Here is a 21271-nt window from a genome sequence, read left to right as displayed (position 1 = left end):
ACATTCGCTGCACCCTCTTTAGGTTCGCCGGTGTATTTCCCTTTTATGCCTGTTTCGTGGATATGTTCAAAACACCAGGTCACACTCCCTCCCTTTGAAAACCCTGCTGCGCATGTCTAGGCGGCTCCATAATCGGGACAGTTTAGAGCGCATCTTCGGGAATACAAGGGCGTCAAGTTGTTCTTCGCAGCCACACGCCATCTAGCTTTGGAACGATCTCCCTGGCGATATCACTTCTATCCCAAATCTCAAAGCATTTGACGACCACCTACTCGAACATTTCAAGCTTACGTAGATATTTCTCATTTATTTCTTTCTATATTTGTTATCTTACATGTTTTGTATTGTGTAACGTTGTACTATGTCACATTGTAGTATTGTAAACGCTGCTGAATTTGCTTCATTTCTCAATCACTGACTTTCCATTTGTTCGTGTTCATGTTTTACGCAAGCTCTTCCTTTGTTTAGTTTTTGTACCTAGCTGTTTCTCTTCCTTTTTTCGCACTCGTTTACATCACAGCGCACTTTTCATATTGAATAGTTTTTATTTCCTCTTTTACTGCATTTATCACATGTCATATAACATGTCACGTCACGTGTCACATATAGCATGTCATTTTACCATGTATGTCATTTTGCCATGCACACAATGCTCCGATAAGAAGTCTGTCAGGTATTGTAAATAAATAAATAAATAAATAAATAAATAAATAAATAAATAAATAAATAAATAAATGTTTTCTGGTGTGATATGCCTTTCCCGTGAATTCCAGCATTGTCGCACCGTGGTATAACGTGTACGCCTACTGGCTAAAATGGTTACTATTGGCACTGCCTTGCACAACCCAGTGACCCTTAGTACCGGTTCACTTCAACAACACGACCACCAAAAAGAAATAAATACGCCTAAAACAATTACTGGTTAAACAGTGATGCCATGTATTGTAAATTGTCGTTATCTGTGAAACCTCAGCATCACTTATGCGGTCACAAAAAAATGTCGCATCAAACTTTTAATTTCCACTCATCCGAGAGCGTCGTCCGCGAAACACGACCCGTAAACGTGTCGTAAAACTGTACTGCAACACAACTATGGCACAGCGCCAGGGAGTTGTTATCAGTGGCACGTACGGAGCGGCGACAAGGATGCCCTTGCACAACTCAAACTCACAGCCAACTTGGAAGTGTGGCAGCTTGGGCTAGCGCTCGTGTCCTTCATGTCTCTGTGTCGTCGTTTTGCTCTCGCGCTATAACTATCGTCCCAGCCGACCTTTAAGACGCATGTTCGTGCGTGCGTTGCGTCTTTATGAATATATATATATACGCATGGAAAATTGAAAATTCTCAGTAGTTGGGACGGGAGGGAGATTGCACTACTTCAACCCGTCTTACCTTGGCCGCACAAATACTGAGTAGTAACGGCAACGTTTACTGCTATAAACTTTGTATGTTTTCGTAAAGCACCATCGAAAATTATTGAAGTTGAGCTAGAGTAGTGAAAGCCGCAGTTTCTTTTCTTTACTTTTTTGTACTTCTCGTAGCTTCTTTTTTTTCTTTTATTTGCGCATCACTGCATTGTACTAGTAAACCTAGTGCACTCTAGGTCAAACCTTGGTCACCATACATCACGTAACGCTCCTGCCATCGGCATTGCAATCACATACAGTTGCCGCGCTCGGCAAGGGAAAAATGGCGGCACCTTTATGCAGGTACAAAAGGAAAAAAAGGAACACACAACAAAAATCAAGCAAAAACTGCGCCGCCCCGGGAGGGCTCGAACCTCCAACCTTTCCGTTAACAGCCGAACGTGCTGGCCGATTGCGCCACAGATACAGTTGTGCTGTACTCACACCACCGTCAGGACATTCCTCCAAAGCTATCAGCTCAAAGAAAAAAGAAGCGTAACAACGCCCCCGGGAGGGCTCGAGCCTTCAACTTTTGGGTTAACAGCCGAACGCGCTAGCCGATTGCGCCACAGATAGAGTTGAGCTGTACTCTCACCACCGTCAGAACATTCCTCCAAAGCTATCAGCTCAAAGAAAAAAGAAGCAAAACAACGCCCCCGGAAGGGCCCGAGCCTTCAACATTTTGGTTAACAGCCGAACGCGCTAGCCGATTGCGCCACAGATAGAGTTGAGCTGTACTCTCACCACCGTCAGAACATTCCTCCAAAGCTATCAGCTCAAAGAAAAAAGAAGCAAAACAACGCCCCCGGAAGGGCTCGAGCCTTCAACCTTTCGGTTAACAGCCGAACGCGCTAGCCGATTGCGCCACAGATACAGTTGTGCTGTACTCTCACCGCCGTCAGAACATTCCTCCAAAGCTATCAGCTCAAAGAAAAAAGAAGCGAAACAACGCCCCCGGGAGGGCTCGAGCCTTCAAATTTTCGGTTAACAGCCGAACGCGCTAGCCGATTGCGCCACAGTTACAGTTGTGCTGTACTCTCACCACCGTCAGAACATTCCTTCTAAGCTATCAGCTCAAAGAAAAAAGAAGCAAAACAACGCCCCCGGGAGGGCTCGAGCCTTCAACTTTTCGGTTAACAGCTGAACGCGCTAGCCGTATGCGCCACAGATAGAGTTGTGCTGTACTCTCACCACCGTCAGAACATTCCTCCAAAGCTATCAGCTCAAAGAAAAAAGAAGCAAAACAACGCCCCCGGAAGGGCCCGAGCCTTCAACATTTTGGTTAACAGCCGAACGCGCTAGCCGATTGCGCCACAGATAGAGTTGAGCTGTACTCTCACCACCGTCAGAACATTCCTCCAAAGCTATCAGCTCAAAGAAAAAAGAAGCAAAACAACGCCCCCGGAAGGGCTCGAGCCTTCAACCTTTCGGTTAACAGCCGAACGCGCTAGCCGATTGCGCCACAGATACAGTTGTGCTGTACTCTCACCGCCGTCAGAACATTCCTCCAAAGCTATCAGCTCAAAGAAAAAAGAAGCGAAACAACGCCCCCGGGAGGGCTCGAGCCTTCAAATTTTCGGTTAACAGCCGAACGCGCTAGCCGATTGCGCCACAGTTACAGTTGTGCTGTACTCTCACCACCGTCAGAACATTCCTTCTAAGCTATCAGCTCAAAGAAAAAAGAAGCGAAACAACGCCCCCGGGAGGGCTCGAGCCTTCAATTTTTCGGTTAACAGCCGAACGTGCTAGCCGATTGCGCCACAGATAGAGTTGTGCTGTGCTCTCACCACCGTCAGAACATTCCTCCAAAGCTATCAGCTCAAAGAAAAAACAAGTGAAACAACGCCCCCTGGAGGGCTCGAGCCTTCAACCTTTCGGTTAACAGCCGGACGCGCTAGCCGATTGCGCCATGGAGGCTGCGTGATTCGTTCGGCTGTGAAAACAGAAGACAATATGAAATTCAGTGTCAGTAGTAATGAATAGAGTTGTGACACTGTTGGAGCCATTTCAGTTAATCACGAGGCTGCATCCCACACAGCTGTCGTCTTATCCTCAAAATACCACTTGCACCTCGCGGTGTTATGTCCGCCGGTGCCATAGAAGGCTAGGGTAAAACGAAGCGGTCTTTCTAAGCTAGTAAAGGCATTACAGGTTTACTCTATGACTCGTAGCACAGTCGTAATCGTCCAGCTCGATCACTCAAAGCAATGAACATTATTCGCACTAATGAATGTGAAAAATACGTACCCAACCTGTTAACAATAATTAGCTGCTCTAACTTATGAAATCTACCTACCACACAATGCATAATGCAATAATGCACTGTAGTCTCAATTTCACAAGGCGTATCTTGAATAAATTTGAGCGTGGTGTGGATTTCCCTGTCGTCATCGCCATAATCACTGTCAGATTCAGCGCACTGACTGCAGGGCAAAGGCCTCTGCTATGATTTTCAAATTAACACAATTCTTTGCTTCAGGTGGCCACGTTAGACACTAAACTTCTCAATTAAAACTATATTTTTCATGTATGCGGCATCAAACGCGCTATACAAATCCTCCACTGGTTCGACGATATTTGTGTTTTCTCAGGCTCTTCTTTTTTTTTCTCACATCGCATTCTTGCGATGAATGCCACAAGTAATTGCAATGGGTGTCAAACACTTTGAAATTCGCACATTATAAACTTGCACCGTTGTCAGTTATTCGTTAATCTACCGCTCTTCCTTTTCAATATAGCCGCTTTATTCTGAGTCACAAATCTGGCTTTGTGCGATAAACAGCTCGTAAAATTTAAGAGAACACAATTCACGAACAAATTCTTACATTTCTTTGATTGATTGATTGATTGATTGATTGATTGATTGATTGATTGATTGATTGATTGATTGATTGATTGATTGATTGATTGATATGTGGGGTTTAACGTCCCAAACCCCCATATGTTTTTTAACATTTCTTGAGAAACGCAGAGTAATAGGATGAGCACAGCATGGGTTTTTACGTGGCCATTCAATCACTACACAGCTAGTTGAAATCATCCACGATTATGCTACCGCACTAAATGAAGTTGAACAGCTAGATGTCATTCGAATGTACTTTCAAAACGCGTTCGATAAAGTTTCGCACAAAAAATTACTCAATAAATTGTAATTTATTTTGAAAAATATGAAACTCATTCTGTCAATTCAAGTATACCACCAAAAAGGACAACAACTTCTTGCACCTAATGGCAGCTGCTATAATAAACTTTCTGTGGATTCCGGCGTACATCAAGGCTCAGTCCTCCGATCTCTTTTATTTCGTTTATTTCTAAATGATACAATCACCCACCTTTCTGTAAATTTAAATCTTTATGCTCATGATTGTGGATTAAACATAAAAATATTGTCTGCCGGAGATCAGATAAGGCTGAATTTTCTAATTAACAAGGTAGTTTCGTGGCGGTAAAAATGACAGACTGTTAGTAATTACAACAAAACAGTTTTTATGAAAATAAAACTAAAAAATGTTTACGTTGTCGGTATGGCACTAATAACGTCACTCTAACAGAAGATGCAAAATATAAATGCCTTGTCTTATGGATAACTAATGGTCTGACCTGGAAGAAACACGTTGACATAATTACAGGTAACTGTCTACCTCATCTGTACGTATTCTAGCACAGAGAACAATCATTTGCCCAATGTATGAATATTGTTTGATAATGAGAGATCCGTTCACTAAACGAAACAATAATCAACTCTAAAAAATTGTAAAATAAAAGTTTATGTTTTCTTTTTAGCTCCTACGGTAAAACATCAGTATTTCAGCTATTGATCGAAAGTGAACTACGATTTGTTGCGAGCGACTCGTAAGCGCAAAGTATATTTCATTTGTTCCTCTGAGGGAGCTCCACAATTTCCGCCGACATATGCTCGCAAGTGATTCGCTGTATACATGACACTCAGAAGAGCGACTTAAGTTTTAACAAAAATGACGAACACAGTCGCTTGCCAAACAGGCGCAATGCTGTGCGCTTCATTGTTTGTCTGTTTTTTTTTTTCAAAAGGGTACGGCTGTCCGAAAGCGTATTCTTGCCACCATGAAAAAGAAAGAAATAGAATAAAGAAATATTCACGGGGTGGTGAGAAAAGATATCAGCCGCCCCCGGGAAAGCTCGAACCTCCAACCTTTCGGTTAACAGCCGAACGCGCTAGCCGATTGCGCCCCGGAGGCAGGCGTGCTGCACTCTCACCACCGTCAGAATATTCCTCGAAAGCTATCAGTGCAAGAAAAAAGAAGTGAGACAACGCCCCCGGGAGGGCTCGAACCTCCAACCTTTCGGTTAACAGCCGAACGCGCTAGCCGATTGCGCCCCGGAGGCAGGCGTGCTGCACTCTCACCACCGTCAGAATATTCCTCGAAAGCTATCAAAGCAAAGAAAAAAAGAAGTGAGACAACGCCCCCGGGAGGGCTCGAACCTCCAACCTTTCGGTTAACAGCCGAACGCGCTAGCCGATTGCGCCACGGAGGCAGTCCTGCTTTTTTTTTCACCACCGTCAGAACATTCCTCGAAAGCTATCAGCGCAAAGAAAAAAGAAGTGAGACACCGCCCCCGGGAGGGCTCGAACCTCCAACCTTTCGGTTAACAGCCGAACGCTCTAGCCGATCGCGCCAAGGAGGCTGAACGTCACCTAGCGCTGGAAAAACGGAAGACAATATGAAATTCTGCCTGAGTAGTTGATGAATTGATTGATATGTGGGGTTTAACGTCCCAAAACCACTATATGATTATGAGAGACGCCGTAGTGGAGGGCTCCGGAAATTTAGACCACCTGGGGTTCTTTAACGTGCGCCCAAATCTGAGCACACGGGCCTACAACATTTCCGCCTCCATCGGAAATGCAGCCGCCGCAGCCGGGATTCGAACCCGCGTCCTGCGGGTCAGCAGCCGAGTACCTTAGCCACTAGACCACCGCGGCGGAGCGTAGTTGATGAATTCGCAATGAGAGATGCGTCAGAGTAGAAGCCCTTACGGTATTTCTCGAGGCTGCATATTAGACAGCTCGAGTTATATCTTACAAAATACCACTTGTTTTCGCTTCAATGCCGTCATTTCCTAGGTGTCACGAAAACACGAAATGTAGGGGAGATTTCTTTTAGAGAATCAATAAACTGTATATATAAGATATGAAACGTACAGCTCAATAGCCATCATTAGGCACCCATACTACAAGCGATGGGTATCATTTGCATCATATGTCAAAAATGCGTACTCGATCAACTAACCTCATATCATTGTTCGGCTTACCAAAATTAAGTTCTTCACAATGCATATTACAAATCATGAATTGTAGCCATCAGCGTATCACTTGGAATAAAACCTGAAAGTGTTGTGGACTTGTGTTGCACCGCATGTAAATTTTACATAGTACAAGTTGTAACGAGGCATCTTTTGGGTTGTAAATTATTCGTATACGCCACTCTTCTTTGTATAACTACACGCTACATTTGAAACTATAAGCCGGACTACGTGTAACATTCTCGAAAGCGCCTGAGTGTGCTGTTACAGCAGTTGTATAGCTTGCGCATTTAAAAATGCAGTCAGAGATATAGGTAAGTAGAAAAATAGCTTTGCCTTCCGTGATGCAATTTCTTCAAGGGTTCGTCACTCCCTAAACGAATGGTATGCAGACGCAAACTTTCGAAGATGAGCTCAATTAGTCATACAAATATTCCATAAATATAAATAGTGGTCTGCGCAAGTTTTAAGCTCGGTAAGTGCTAATATATTTCATTTAGACATTGAAGTCGATTTTCCCACGGTGCATCTGTTGAGATTACCACTATCGAGACGTCAGGCTAGAGTGTCAATTCTGGCGCTTCGTGCACCACTATCGCTACTTGTGATGACGTCAGGTACGAAAATATCCGAAATGGCCGCCTGTGCGTCACCGACGGAGTCGCAAAGCGGGGCGGCCGTGAAAACGTCGCGTGATCTTGCACGAGCACGAGACGAAAAGCTCACACCGTGTCGTGACGTCTGAGTTTTGTGGTAACGGCAACTAGCTTTTAAAAAGGATATTGTCATTAATTTTTCACGCTGCGCTCACATTACCAGTACACATTCGGCCCTTGGAGAACCTTTCTTTTGAAGCAAACAAAAACAAAATCGGAACGGAAAAATTTTGCTTCAGTGATCCTTAGTATCTGTTGATTTCAGCAAATCGATTACAAAAAATAAATAATAAAATGCGTGAAATATTTAATGGTTTGCCACAGTGGTGTAAGTGGCTACGCTGCGCCTCTGCTGACTAGCAGGTCGCGGGTTCGATTGCAGCCGTAGTGGTCGCATTTCAGTGGAGGAGAACTGGTCTATCGAACCCCGTGTACTGTACAATGCCTGTGGACGTTAAGGAACACCTGGTGGTCGATATTTGCAGAGCATTCCACTACATATCTGTCCCCCTCATATCCTAATTCCGGGACGTTAAACCCCTAATATTAGAATAGAATGATTAGGGTTAAACAGTGACGTGCTGCAATGTAAATGGCAATTATCTCTGAAACCTAGGCGTAACTTCTCCGGTCACATAGAAACGTCGCATCAAACTTTTAATTTTCACTCATCCGAGAGCGTCGTCTCCGAAACACGACCCATAAACGTGGCGTAAAACTGTTCTGCAACACAACTATGGCATAGCGCCAGGCAGTTGTTATCAGTGGCACGTACGGAGTGGCGACAGTGGTGCCCCTGCACAACTCAAACTCACAGCCAATTTAAAAGTGTGGCAGCTTGGGCTAGCGCTCGTGTTCTTCGTGTCCTTCTTATCTCTGTGTCGTCGTTTCGTTCTTGCGCTATAACTATCGTCACAGCCAACCTTTAAGACGCATGTTCGTGCGTGCTTGCGTGCTTTGCGTCTGTGTGAATATATATACACATAGAAAATTGAAAATTCTCAGTAGTGGGGAGGGGAGGGAGATTGCACTACTTCAACCCGTCTCACCTTGGCCACACAAATACTGAGTACTAATGGCGACGTTTACTACCATAAAACTCGTACGTTTTCGTAAAGCACCATTGGCGCGTAGTGAAATTGAATAACACGGGGTATAGAGAGCTGCAATTCTCGCTCTTTACTCTAGTTTGAATTACGTTTTTTTTTAATTGTTTACGTATAATTACGGTGCAGTTGTCATTGTAGTGCACTTTTAGTTCGCCATACATCACGTGGCAGAATCAAAAGTTGGCGTCAGTGACAGATCTAGAGAGGGGGGGGGGGGCAGCATGTGTGGTCGCCCCTCCTCCGCCCCAAAAATGTCTGTGTCAGCCCATACCCCTCACTCCAGTGCTCACAGTCCACCTCTTATGATCAATTAGGACAAATGAGTGAAGTCACTGTGAGAATATATTACCAGTGTTTATGCTATGAAGGGGTTTTTCTGATAGAAGCGAAAAAATTCGGTAGATCCCACGTACCTGCAAATCGGCGTTATGCGAAACATGCGGAGGGAAGGTGACGGTGTTGCAATTTTTTTATTGAGCGACACATCATGAAATGATGCTCAGTATATGTACAAATGCTGCACGCACAGGCATATGCTGAAGAGTTGCAGATGTTTATGTAACCAGTTGCTTGCACTTGCGCAACGATGCCAACTGGAACATGCGCATCAGCAATACCAGAAACTGATATAAAGTGCTGATGCTCGCGAGGATGCTGGCCCTGGACACTTCTACGCAAATCAACTTCAGCGCATGGCAACTACCCATAATTTACCTTAATCCACGTGACGGTTGTATCAAAGGAGTACACATGTAGTGTTTATAAAAATGGGTAGGCAGCACTGCAACCACTATGGACGTTTCACGGAGATCAGCGCCTATTTGAAAAGTAGTTCCGATACCTGGCGTAGCTCTGTGGTAAAATGTTTCATTGCCACGCAGAAGGCTTGTGTTTGATTCCAACTGGGACCCTGACATTTATCATTTTCAATCATCGGTTTAACGCTACCGATGTCGAGTATTTCTTAACAATCGCACGTTAAAGTAGCCCGTGTGTGTTCTCGTCGTTCCTGGGTAGATGCTAATTGTCACTCACCTGTGGCACATACCCGCATACCAGTGCCACATACCTGCCCGTGAGTATGTGCCACTCTCTAGCGAGAAGTGTTTGACGACGTACGCAACGGCATTGTGACATTATTCATCTCTTGACCAGGGCGTCATATTCATCAAACGATCTTAACTCCCACGCTAATTTTGGTTCACGCTAAGCTAAGATGCTGACCACGAGAGCACCCAAACGTAAGCGGCTAGATAGATAGATAGATAGATAGATAGATAGATAGATAGATAGATAGATAGATAGATAGATAGATAGATAGATAGATAGATAGATAGATAGATAGATAGATAGATAGATAGATAGATAGATAGATAGATAGATAGATAGATAAATAAATAGATAGATAGATAGATAGATAGATAGATAGATAGATAGATAGATAGATAAATAGATAGATAAATAGATAGATAGATAAATAGATAGATAGATAGATAGATAGATAGATAGATAGATAGATAGATAGATAGATAGATAGATAGATAGATAGATAGATAGATAGATAGATAGATAGATAGATAGATAGATAGATAGATAGATAGATAGATAGATAGATAGATAGATAGATAGATAGATAGATAGATAGATAGATAGATAGATAGACAGACAGACAGACAGATAGATAGATAGATAGATAGATAGACAGACAGACAGACAGACAGACAGACAGACAGACAGACAGACAGACAGACAGACAGACAGACAGACAGACAGACAGACAGACAGATAGATAGATAGATAGATAGATAGATAGACAGACAGACAGACAGACAGACAGACAGACAGACAGACAGACAGACAGACAGACAGACAGACAGACAGACAGACAGACAGACAGACAGACAGACAGACAGACAGACAGACAGACAGATAGATAGATAGATAGATAGATAGATAGATAGATAGATAGATAGATAGATAGATAGATAGATAGATAGATAGATAGATAGATAGATAGATAGATAGATAGATAGATAGATAGATAGATAGATAGATAGATAGATAGATAGATAGATAGATAGATAGATAGATAGATAGATAGATAGATAGATAGATAGATAGATACGCTCAAAGTCGCCGAAGTCATAAATGTCGTCACCCTTTCAGGTGTCACCTTAAGCAACCGCCTCCCACCCCCCACCCCTACCATAAAATGAGTAGCTGAATCCATGCCTGGCCGGCGTTGTATCCAGGCTTAGCTGTCGTGCTCGGCAAGAGCAAGATGGCAGCACCTTTCTCGAATACAGGTACCATACAGAAAGAAAATATTAAAAAGGTAACGAAAAAAAGAGACCCTGTGAGATAAAAAAAATTGCGCCGCCCCCGGGAGGGCTCGAACCTCCAACCTTTCGGTTAACAGCCGAACGCGCTAGCCGATTGCGCCACGGAGGCACTTGTACTGTACTCTCACCATCCTCAGAACATTTCTCGAAAGCTATCAGCGCAAAGAAAAAAGAAGTGAGACAACGCCCCCGGGAGGGCTCGAACCTCCAACCTTTCGGTTAACAGCCGAACGCTCTAGCCGATCGCGCCAAGGAGGCAGTCGTGCTTTTTTTTTCACCACCGTCAGAACATTCCTCGAAAGCTATCAGCGCAAAGAAAAAAAGAAGTGAGACACCGCCCCCGGGAGGGCTCGAACCTCCAACCTTTCGGTTAACAGCCGAACGCGCTAGCCGATCGCGCCACTGAGGCTTTTTTTTTCTTTATTGCCTGTTTTCGGCTCACGTAAACAATACACATGTTAACTGATAATTACACAACACAATCCAAAACATTGTAAAAACCGTGGCTCAAACGATGTGGCCACGCATCTGTTAAAATGTTTTTATCGTCGATAGTAATTCGACGCGCGGCAGCCATTCTGGGGGGAATTCCTGCAACTTTTGTTCATCCACAAAATTTCTTATATACTCTTTGAAGTACTGGGTGGGTGCTCGTGCATCTACATCAAAGTGCATGGCTGCCATCCTGGATTTCCAAATGCTATGAAGAGCCATAAGCATTATCATATCATATGGGGTACCATCGTCACTTTGTATTTGCAAATAGCGGATGCCATATGCATCAATGGGGAAGTCTTTTTTGATCGTGCGCTGGAGCACGTCCCAAAGAAAGATAGCATCCCAGCAGTCAATGAATACATGCTCAATTGTCTCCTCCTTTCTGCATATTATGCAATGCGTGCCCCAATGAACGTAGAACCCCTTTGCAGCCATCCAGGTTTTGACGGTCAGCGTACCGGTATGTAATTTAAAAAAGAAATTCTTAGCACCTGGCGATATTTTCATCGCCTTGACGCGCTTTAGTACAGTGTGGCCATGGCATACATTGTAAAGGGACCGATACAAAGGCACTGGTAAAAACACATCACATAGGTCCTTGTACAACCTTCTTCGTCGGACTTGACTCAAGTATTCAAGTGAAAACCGCACCGACAGAAACCTACAAGAAAGTACAACTTCGCGGAGAAAGCCATAAACACCACCAGGTACGCTGCAGGTTGATACAACCATGTTAGGCAAGTGTTGCCCCAGGCGAAGTTGACAGACAGTGCGAAGGAATGGGTTGTCGACGTCTCTAAAGAAACAAAATCGATTGACTACCTGTCTTAAAAACAAATGCGACAAGCCGAGTCCTCCATTTCGCACTCGAAGAAATAAATTGGTCCGACTCGATCTTTCCCAAGACGATTCCCACACAAAGACAGCGAACACACGGTGAAATTTTTGGATGTTTACCCTTGAACAATGTAAGACTTGTAAGATATACCAAATTTTACTCACTAAGAATATGTTGCAAATTGTGGCTTTAGAAAACATAGACCAATTCCAGCCATTCCACTTGTTCACTCTTTCCCGCAGGTTATCCACTTGGCTCCTCCAGTACGAGTCGCTGTCTTTGTAGCATTCGAGGGGACACCCAAGTATTTCACCGGTGTCGTAACAAACCTTATGCTGGCAAAACTGTCTGGGGTTTCTGCCCAGTCACCGTGCCAAAAGCCAAGGCATTTTCCCCAGTTTACAGCGCTGCCACTTGCAGCACAGAAGTTAGTAACGCATTTGACAGCATCTGCTATGCTCTCAGAGTCCGCGCAAAAAATGGCAATATCGTCCGCATAAGCCAACAGTCGGACTTCAACCTCGTGCAGCTTAAACCCACGGACACAGTCATTCTCTATGACACTCAAACAAAAGGACTCTATGTACAAACAAAACAATAGTGGTGAGAGAGGACAACCCTGACGGACCGAACGCCTGACTGGGATGCGCTTCCCCACCACCTTGTTAACGATTAGCCGCGTTGAGCAGTCTCGGTACGCCATGACAACCCCCTCTTTGATTATTTTCCCTAAATTCACATAATCTAGGATGCACAGCAGAATTTCATGAGGCACCCTGTCAAAAGCCTTCTCGAGGTCGATTTGCAGCATTGCGACTCGCGCACCTATAGCGTCGCAACATTCGAGGATGCTCCGGGCTGCGTGTATATTCGTGAGGATAGTTCGACCTTTAATGCCGCACGTCTGATGCGGCCCCACGAGCTCCGTAATGACTGTTTGCAACCTTTTAGCTAAGATTTTCATGAATATCTTGTAATCTCCATTAGTGAGGCAGATTGGGCGGTAAGAATTTACTCTGCGCAGTGCAACGGGGTCTTCCGATTTTGGTATAAGAACAGTGTGAGATGATGAAAAGGACGGGGGTAATATTTTCAGCTCGAATGCCTCATTATAAACGTCGGCTAAGACTGGTGTTATTTCAAACTTGAAACCCTTATAAAAGGCGGAAGTCAGGCCATCAGGGCCAGGCGATTTCCCGGGATGCATACTTTCAATAGCACTGTTAACTTCCTCTTCCGAAATGGGTTCCTCCAATATTTCTTTTGTATTATTGTCAAGCTTCGGCATCAGCGGTAAAAAATCTTTTTTAAAACGATCGACATCAACTGAGCTGGCGGCGAATAAACCATTGAAGTGCTCAAAGAAAGCACGCTCGATAACATCTGCGTCATCGCTGACTTCACCCTCGTGTTCAATTTCTGTTATCTGATTACGACGCGCATGCCACTTTTCTGAGCCCAACGCCCTTTTTGACGGTGCTTCTGCCGTTATCAGTCGCTCGGCTCTTGCCCGAACCATAGCACCGCGGTATCTTTCGACATCGAACCGCTCAATTTTACTTTTCAACGCGCGAATATCTTCAAGAAACATGCCGGGCATTCTACATTCTTCGAGGAGCAATTTTTCCAGGTTTCTGCGCATGAGCTTTTCTTCTGCTCCTTTTTCTCTGCTTATAGCGCTCGAGCGTTCCAAAGCCTTCAATTTAACGACCTGCTTGAAGTTCTCCCATTTTTCTCTAAACGTGTTTTTACTGCGAACTTTCATTTTTTCAACTTCCGTCATTACTTCCTCCATAAATTTTTCATCACTCAACAGATTCGAATTCAATTTCCATAGTTGCCACTCGAAGGCCCTTTTCGTTTCTTTCGTGCTAGCTACTACAAAGCTAACCAAGCAGGGGTCACTAAATGAAACGGCGTTAACACAGTATGCCTTGCAAAGCGGCACCAATTCTACACTCACGTACGCCCTATCTAGTCGGGCATGGCTGGCTGCCTGAAAGTGGGTGTACTGCGTAGTCCGGCCACCACCGAGACATTCGGCCACATCCTCCAAACCATGTTCTCTTACTGTATCGCTTAAGACAGCCGTACCTGCATCCCTGTAATGTCGTTCGCTAGTTTTGTCTTTGGCTGAAAGGACGCAGTTGAAATCGCCAATAATGATTAGGAGCCTATTACATTTGGTATACTGCTTTAGTTGTTCGAAAATTATGCGTCTTTCGTCAGTGACAGTCGGTGCGTACAAGCATATTACGCGCCATTCCAATCCCGAAAACAAAAGATCACAAACAATGAGCCGACCAGACGGACATGACGTTGAGGCTTCTACTTTAGCACCCAGACTCTGTCTGACGAACAAAACGCAACCAGAAGAAGTCCCTATGGCATGGCTAACTATAACAGAATACCGCGGCAAGAATTGGCGCACCATGCCCCCAGTTTCATCGTCGCCATGGACTTTAGTCTCTTGGACTGCCAGTATGTCAAGGTCGAGGTCACTTACTAGCCGATAAAGCTGACATTGTTTTCTCCGTGAGGCCAGGCCACGCACATTTAAAGTGGCCACATGGATTGAATTTTCTATTCGCACCATTGTAAGGCTACGAAAAACCCAGGGGCATGGCGCTTACCTTACAACTGCAATTCCTTCCTGAACGCCTTGTCTCAGTACAGTCCTTAAGTTGGCGAAGGCGGCGTTTCCGCCGTCTTGCGCTCCGACGAAATGTTTGGCCGTGGCCGGATGAGAGGCCGCCGAGCGGGAGTCGTTTTGGCGGGTGGTTCGTCCGGGGAGGCAGCAGTGGTGCCCTTGTCTTTTTTCCCTTCGTCACGGGGACGCTTCCCCGTCACAGTGCCACTGTCGCTTTCAATCCCAGTCATCTGTTCAGCCTCGGAGGGAGTCTCGTCTGCTGAGCCAAGACACGTGTCGCCGGTGCTGCTTGCATCCACCTTTTCACTGCTTTCTCCTACGCCTTCGTATGGAAGCCCGGCGTCGGGCTTACCTGGTGCTTCACACACGGATTGCGCCACGGAGGCAGGCGTGCTGTACTCTCACCACCTTCAGAACATTCCTCGAAAGCTATCAGAGCAAAGAAAAAAAAAGTGAGACAACGCCCCCGGGAGGGCTCGAACCTCCAACCTTTCGGTTAACAGCCGAACGCGCTAGCCGATTGCGCCACGGAGGCAGGCGTGCAGTACTCTCACCACCGTCAGAACCTTCCTCGAAAGCTATCAGAGCAAAGAAAAAAGAAGTGAGACAACGCCCCCGGGAGGGCTCGAACCTCCAACCTTTCGGTTAACAGCCGAACGCGCTAGCCGACTGCGCCCCGGAGGCAGGCGTGCTGCACTCTCACCACCGTCAGAATATTCCTCGAAAGCTATCAGAGCAAAGAAAAAAAGAAGTGAGACAACGCCCCCGGGAGGGCTCGAACCTCCAACCTTTCGGTTAACAGCCGAACTCGCTAGCCGATTGCGCCACGGAGGCAGGCGTGCTGTACTCTCACCGCCATCAGAACCTTCCTCGAAAGCTATCAGAGCAAAGAAAAAAGAAGTGAGACAACGCCCCCGGGAGGGCTCGAACCTCCAACCTTTCGGTTAACAGCCGAACTCGCTAGCCGATTGCGCCACGGAGGCAGGCGTGCTGTACTCTCACCGCCATCAGAACCTTCCTCGAAAGCTATCAGAGCAAAGAAAAAAAGAAGTGAGACAACGCCCCCGGGAGGGCTCGAACCTCCAACCTTTCGGTTAACAGCCGAACTCGCTAGCCGATTGCGCCACGGAGGCAGGCGTGCTGTACTCTCACCGCCATCAGAACCTTCCTCGAAAGCTATCAGAGCAAAGAAAAAAAGAAGTGAGACAACGCCCCCGGGAGGGCTCGAACCTCCAACCTTTCGGTTAACAGCCGAACTCGCTAGCCGATTGCGCCACGGAGGCAGGCGTGCTGTACTCTCACCGCCATCAGAACCTTCCTCGAAAGCTATCAGAGCAAAGAAAAAAGAAGTGAGACAACGCCCCCGGGAGGGCTCGAACCTCCAACCTTTCGGTTAACAGCCGAACGCGCTAGCATTTGCGCCACGGAGGCAGGCGTGCTGTACTCTCACCACCGTCAGAACATTCCTCGAAAGCTATCAGCTCAAAGAAAAAAGAAGTGAGACAACGCCCCCGGGAGGGCTTGAACCTCCAACCTTACGGTTAACAGCCGAACGCGCTAGCCGATTGCGCCCCGGAGGCAGGCGTGCAGTACTCTCACCACCGTCAGAACCTTCCTCGAAAGCTATCAGAGCAAAGAAAAAAGAAGTGAGACAACGCCCCCGGGAGGGCTCGAACCTCCAACCTTTCGGTTAACAGCCGAACGCGCTAGCCGATTGCGCCACGGAGGCAGTCGTGCAGTACTCTCACCACCGTCAGAACATTCCTCGAAAGCTATCAGCTCAAAGAAAAAAGAAGTGAGACAACGCCCCCGGGAGGGCTTGAACCTCCAACCTTACGGTTAACAGCCGAACGCGCTAGCCGATTGCGCCCCGGAGGCAGGCGTGCAGTACTCTCACCACCGTCAGAACCTTCCTCGAAAGCTATCAGCTCAAAGAAAAAAGAAGTGAGACAACGCCCCCGGGAGGGCTCGAACCTCCAACCTTTCGGTTAACAGCCGAACTCGCTAGCCGATTGCGCCACGGAGGCAGTCGTGCAGTACTCTCACAACCGTCAGAACCTTCCTCGAAAGCTATCAGAGCAAAGAAAAAAGAAGTGAGACAACGCCCCCGGGAGGGCTCGAACCTCCAACCTTTCGGTTAACAGCCAAACGCGCTAGCATTTGCACCCCGGAGGCAGGCGTGCTGCACTCTCACCACCGTCAGAACATTCCTCGAAAGCTATCAGAGCAAAGAAAAAAGAAGTGAGACAACGCCCCCGGGAGGGCTCGAACCTCCAACCTTTCGGTTAACAGCCGAACGCGCTAGCCGATTGCGCCCCGGAGGCAGGCGTGCAGTACTCTCACCACCGTCAGAACCTTCCTCGAAAGCTATCAGAGCAAAGAAAAAAGAAGTGAGACAACGCCCCGGGAGGGCTCGAACCTCCAACCTTTCGGTTAACAGCCGAACTCGCTAGCCGATTGCGCCACGGAGGCAGGCGTGCTGTACTCTCACCACCGTCAGAACATTCCTCGAAAGCTATCAGAGCAAAGAAAAAAGAAGTGAGACAACGCCCCCGGGAGGGCTCGAACCTCCAACCTTTCGATTAACAGCCGAACGCGCTAGCCGATTGCGCCACGGAGGCAGGCGTGCTGTACTCTCACCACCGTCAGAACATTCCTCGAAAGCTATCAGAGCAAAGAAAAAAGAAGTGAGACAACGCCCCCGGGAGGGCTCGAACTTCCGACCTTTCGGTTAACAGCTGAACGCGCTAGCATTTGCGCCACGGAGGCAGGCGTGCTGTACTCTCACCACCGTCAGAACATTCCTCGAAAGCTATCAGCTCAAAGAAAAAAGAAGTGAGACAACGCCCCCGGGAGGGCTTGAACCTCCAACCTTTCGGTTAACAGCCGAACACGCTAGCCGATTGCGCCACGGAGGCAGGCGTGCTGTACTCTCACCACCGTCAGAACATTCCTCGAAAGCTATCAGCTCAAAGAAAGAAGAAGTGAGACAACGCCCCCGGGAGGGCTCGAACCTCCAACCTTTCGGTTAACAGCCGAACGCGCTAGTCGATTGCGCCACGGAGGCAGGCGTGCTGTACTCTCACCACCGTCAGAACATTCCTCGAAAGCTATCAGAGCAATGAAAAAAGAAGTGAGACAACGCCCCCGGGAGGGCTCGAACCTCCAACCTTTCGGTTAACAGCCGAACGCGCTACCCGATTGCGCCATGGAGGCTTTTTTTTTATTACCGGTTTCGCACAAGGTGCACACATCAATATAAGTCACTGTAAACAGTAACATACAAACAGAAGTTATGACTAAAAAAGCCGCGGAACTATTAGTGATTACAGTGCTAAAATTCCTTCAGGTTCACCAGAAGTTCGACCCTGGAGAGCCATTCCGGAACAAAATCTTGTTGTTTGAGTATATCAATGTACTGAGCAATGCTTTCGCGGAACAGCATACGGGCCGGACGCCTGTCAGGGTCACAGTAGTAACCGGCCATTCTTGCCCGCCATAGACAATGGAGGCCAAGCAGCATTATAAGATCGAAAGGCAGTCTCTCCTCTTTTTCTACTGTTAAAAACCTGATACCCAGTAAATGTAAGGGAAGTTCCTTTTTTAGAGTTCTCTGTAAAACATCCCAGAAGTATACCCCTTCCCAACAATGCAGAAAAACGTGATCTATTGTCTCCGGCTTTCGGCAGATCAAACAGTGCGAACCCCATGGCATATAAAATCCCCTATCTTCTAAAAAAAGTTTTAGCCGGCGGTGTTCCGGAGTGTAATTTAAAGAAAAAGCTTTTTGCACCAGGCTGAATTTGCATTTTCTTAACACGCTTAAGAACATCATTGCCTTCTCCCCCGCTATTTATTAACCTATACATAGGAACTGGAAAAATCATGCCGCATATGTCTTTATGTAATTTCTTTCGCCCGACCGAAGAAAGGTATTCATTGGGAAACCGAACTGACAAGAACCGGACACTGTCTGCAACTTCCTTAAAGAAACCTGCGTAGCTCCCGGCATGCTTGCGGGGCTAACCACAAAGTTAGGCAGAACACGACAAAGGCGTAACTGACATACCGTTCTTAAGAAGGGGTGTTGAACATCTCGAAAGAAAATAAAACGATTAACTAGTTGTCGCACGAGCAGATGCGACAGGCTTAGTCCCCCCTGTTTTACTCTTCGGAACAGATTTGTCCTACTACATTTTTCCCAAGTAGACCCCCATATAAACACAGCAAATATCCTATGCAGCTTTTGCACATGCACCCGTGAGCAACACAAAACCTGCATCACATACCATAATTTGCTCATTAAAAATATGTTGCATACTGTGGCTCTGGCGAACATTGAGAGACAGTTGCCATTCCACTGCACTGTCCTTTCGCGCGTTTCTTTTATTTGTTCAGTCCAGTAATCGTTGGTGTCCTTGTAGTGCTGGAAAGGCACGCCTAGATATTTTACTGGAGTATAAAACCAGTGAACGTTAGCATAGGTATCTGGGGTTGATGTCCAGTCACCGTGCCACAACCCCAGACACTTCCCCCAATTAACCCGACTTCCTGTAATTTCTCCAAAAATTTTAACAACGGCAACTGTCTCTGGTACACTCTCTTTGGTGGTGCAACACACTGCTACATCATCAGCGTATGCCAAAACCTTTACCTCGGCGTCAAGCAGTCTGAAACCACGGATGGACTCGTTTTCTATTATGGCCAAGCATAAGCTCTCTATGTACAATGCGAACAAGAGTGGACTTGCCGGACATCCCTGGCGTACAGAACGTTCCAGCCTAATGGGAGACCCCGGGATCTTGTTAATAATTAGTCGTGTAGTAGAGTTTTTATACGCCAAAACTATGCCCTCTGTAATCACTGATCCGACATTGACATGTTCAAGTATGGAAAATAACACATCTTGCGGAACACAGTCAAAAGCCTTTTCTAAATCAAGCTGGAGGATCGCAACATGAGAATTAAAAGCATCGCAACTCTCAAGGACACATCGCATTGTGTTCATCAATATTGAGCGCCCCTTGATGCCACACGTTTGGTTCTCCCCAACTATTCCAGTGATTACGGACTGCAATCTACCTGCCATTACTTTCATGAGTATTTTGTAGTCAGTGTTGGTTAGCGAAATGGGCCTATATGAGGAAACTAGTTTTAATTTTGCTTTTTCATCCGTCTTAGGTATTAGAATAGTGTGCGTCTCGGCAAATGAAGGTGGTAACTCTTTGATTGCGTAGGCTTCCTTGAACACAGCTTGTAACACTGGTGAAACTTCTGTTTTAAAAGCTTTCTACCACATCGCAGCGAGACCGTCAGGCCCCGGCGACTTCCCAGCGGCGAGACTATCTATTGCATATTCAATTTCAGAAACGGTTATAGGCCTCTCTAACGCTTCTTTCGTTTCGAGGGATAATTGCGGCACCCGGCTCAAGAAAGTGTCCTTGAACTTCGTAACATCTACTAATGCGGCTGCGAAGAGACCCTTGTAATACCGAAAGAAAGCTTCAGCGATAGTGCTGTTAGTATTTAGCAGAATTCCATTTTCCTCTATTTCGTCGATGTGATTACGACGCGCTCGTGATTTCTCAATTCCAAGTGCGCGCTTGGTGGGAGTCTCCCCCATAGCCCACGCCTTTGCTCTCGCTCGAATGAGGGCTCCTCTGTAGCGTTCCTGCTCTACTAGCTCGATTTGTCGTTTCACCGTTCGAATATCTTCTTTATATGCACCGGGCTCCTTGCTTTCTAATGCTATCAATTTCTTAAGTGTTGTTCTGAGTTCATTTTCTTTCATTCTTTTTGACATTTTAGAGTAGTAGATCTCGATATGGCTTTAACTTTAACGCTTTGCTTCAAAAGCTCCCATTCCTCGCCAACATTACAGGCTCCAATCACTTTAATGTTCTTAATTCCTTCAATAACAAAATTATTAAAAATGTCATCCTGAAGTAGTTTAGCGTTAAACTTCCATAAGTCCCAAGTAAATTTGTTTTCTTTTTGTTTAAGTCCCACGTTGCATTGTACAAGACAATGGTCAGAGAAAGAGACAGGTAAGACTGTGTAACTATTGCTTTTAGCTAGCGTCTCCCCTGCCATGTATATCCTATCAAGACGTGCGTGACTGGTTCCCTGAAAATGCGTAAATCGAACTTCGCGACCTGCTTCGAGGCACTCCGCAACTTCATCCAGGTCGGATTCATTCAGCAAGTCATAGAGCACTTCAACACTTCTGTCTCGCACATCGCGGTTATTAATTCTATCTTTCGCGCTCAATACACAATTGAAATCCCCCAATAAAACAAGCTTTTTTGGTGTCCGTAAATGTTGCTTAATTAACGAAAAGAAAGTTTCTCGGTCTGCCTCCACGTTCGGCGCATAGACACAAATGACGCGCCATTCAATTTCGCTAGTACTAAAATCACAAGTCACTGTTCTACCAGAGTCACAAGAAAAGTGACTTTTAACAATCAATCCCGGAATCTTTTTAACAAA

The 21271-nt window shown here is 46.0% G+C and overlaps 21 non-coding genes across 21 annotated transcripts; all 21 read right to left on the bottom strand.

The window, feature by feature from the left end:
- Window positions 1-5697: 5697 nt before the first annotated feature.
- Window positions 5698-5771, bottom strand: TRNAN-GUU (transfer RNA asparagine (anticodon GUU)). Its single transcript has one exon. It is a non-coding gene; the product is annotated as a tRNA-Asn (tRNA).
- A 76-nt stretch (window positions 5772-5847) lies between these two features.
- On the bottom strand, window positions 5848-5921 carry TRNAN-GUU (transfer RNA asparagine (anticodon GUU)). The gene has a single exon. It is a non-coding gene; the product is annotated as a tRNA-Asn (tRNA).
- Window positions 5922-10831: 4910 nt separating this feature from the next.
- On the bottom strand, window positions 10832-10905 carry TRNAN-GUU (transfer RNA asparagine (anticodon GUU)). Its single transcript has one exon. It is a non-coding gene; the product is annotated as a tRNA-Asn (tRNA).
- Window positions 10906-11131: 226 nt separating this feature from the next.
- On the bottom strand, window positions 11132-11205 carry TRNAN-GUU (transfer RNA asparagine (anticodon GUU)). The gene has a single exon. It is a non-coding gene; the product is annotated as a tRNA-Asn (tRNA).
- Window positions 11206-15243: 4038 nt separating this feature from the next.
- TRNAN-GUU (transfer RNA asparagine (anticodon GUU)) lies at window positions 15244-15317 on the bottom strand. Its single transcript has one exon. It is a non-coding gene; the product is annotated as a tRNA-Asn (tRNA).
- A 75-nt stretch (window positions 15318-15392) lies between these two features.
- On the bottom strand, window positions 15393-15466 carry TRNAN-GUU (transfer RNA asparagine (anticodon GUU)). The gene has a single exon. It is a non-coding gene; the product is annotated as a tRNA-Asn (tRNA).
- A 76-nt stretch (window positions 15467-15542) lies between these two features.
- TRNAN-GUU (transfer RNA asparagine (anticodon GUU)) lies at window positions 15543-15616 on the bottom strand. Its single transcript has one exon. It is a non-coding gene; the product is annotated as a tRNA-Asn (tRNA).
- A 75-nt stretch (window positions 15617-15691) lies between these two features.
- TRNAN-GUU (transfer RNA asparagine (anticodon GUU)) lies at window positions 15692-15765 on the bottom strand. The gene has a single exon. It is a non-coding gene; the product is annotated as a tRNA-Asn (tRNA).
- A 76-nt stretch (window positions 15766-15841) lies between these two features.
- On the bottom strand, window positions 15842-15915 carry TRNAN-GUU (transfer RNA asparagine (anticodon GUU)). The gene has a single exon. It is a non-coding gene; the product is annotated as a tRNA-Asn (tRNA).
- Window positions 15916-15991: 76 nt separating this feature from the next.
- Window positions 15992-16065, bottom strand: TRNAN-GUU (transfer RNA asparagine (anticodon GUU)). Its single transcript has one exon. It is a non-coding gene; the product is annotated as a tRNA-Asn (tRNA).
- Window positions 16066-16140: 75 nt separating this feature from the next.
- Window positions 16141-16213, bottom strand: TRNAN-GUU (transfer RNA asparagine (anticodon GUU)). The gene has a single exon. It is a non-coding gene; the product is annotated as a tRNA-Asn (tRNA).
- A 75-nt stretch (window positions 16214-16288) lies between these two features.
- Window positions 16289-16362, bottom strand: TRNAN-GUU (transfer RNA asparagine (anticodon GUU)). Its single transcript has one exon. It is a non-coding gene; the product is annotated as a tRNA-Asn (tRNA).
- A 75-nt stretch (window positions 16363-16437) lies between these two features.
- TRNAN-GUU (transfer RNA asparagine (anticodon GUU)) lies at window positions 16438-16511 on the bottom strand. The gene has a single exon. It is a non-coding gene; the product is annotated as a tRNA-Asn (tRNA).
- Window positions 16512-16586: 75 nt separating this feature from the next.
- Window positions 16587-16660, bottom strand: TRNAN-GUU (transfer RNA asparagine (anticodon GUU)). Its single transcript has one exon. It is a non-coding gene; the product is annotated as a tRNA-Asn (tRNA).
- Window positions 16661-16735: 75 nt separating this feature from the next.
- On the bottom strand, window positions 16736-16809 carry TRNAN-GUU (transfer RNA asparagine (anticodon GUU)). Its single transcript has one exon. It is a non-coding gene; the product is annotated as a tRNA-Asn (tRNA).
- Window positions 16810-17032: 223 nt separating this feature from the next.
- On the bottom strand, window positions 17033-17106 carry TRNAN-GUU (transfer RNA asparagine (anticodon GUU)). Its single transcript has one exon. It is a non-coding gene; the product is annotated as a tRNA-Asn (tRNA).
- A 223-nt stretch (window positions 17107-17329) lies between these two features.
- On the bottom strand, window positions 17330-17403 carry TRNAN-GUU (transfer RNA asparagine (anticodon GUU)). Its single transcript has one exon. It is a non-coding gene; the product is annotated as a tRNA-Asn (tRNA).
- A 75-nt stretch (window positions 17404-17478) lies between these two features.
- Window positions 17479-17551, bottom strand: TRNAN-GUU (transfer RNA asparagine (anticodon GUU)). Its single transcript has one exon. It is a non-coding gene; the product is annotated as a tRNA-Asn (tRNA).
- Window positions 17552-17626: 75 nt separating this feature from the next.
- Window positions 17627-17700, bottom strand: TRNAN-GUU (transfer RNA asparagine (anticodon GUU)). Its single transcript has one exon. It is a non-coding gene; the product is annotated as a tRNA-Asn (tRNA).
- A 75-nt stretch (window positions 17701-17775) lies between these two features.
- On the bottom strand, window positions 17776-17849 carry TRNAN-GUU (transfer RNA asparagine (anticodon GUU)). The gene has a single exon. It is a non-coding gene; the product is annotated as a tRNA-Asn (tRNA).
- Window positions 17850-17924: 75 nt separating this feature from the next.
- On the bottom strand, window positions 17925-17998 carry TRNAN-GUU (transfer RNA asparagine (anticodon GUU)). The gene has a single exon. It is a non-coding gene; the product is annotated as a tRNA-Asn (tRNA).
- Window positions 17999-21271: the final 3273 nt, after the last annotated feature.

Source organism: Rhipicephalus microplus, chromosome 9 (genome assembly GCF_043290135.1).
Source record: "Rhipicephalus microplus isolate Deutch F79 chromosome 9, USDA_Rmic, whole genome shotgun sequence".
NCBI classification, from domain to species: domain Eukaryota; kingdom Metazoa; phylum Arthropoda; class Arachnida; order Ixodida; family Ixodidae; genus Rhipicephalus; species Rhipicephalus microplus.
This window is presented reverse-complemented; position numbering and strand designations above follow the sequence as displayed.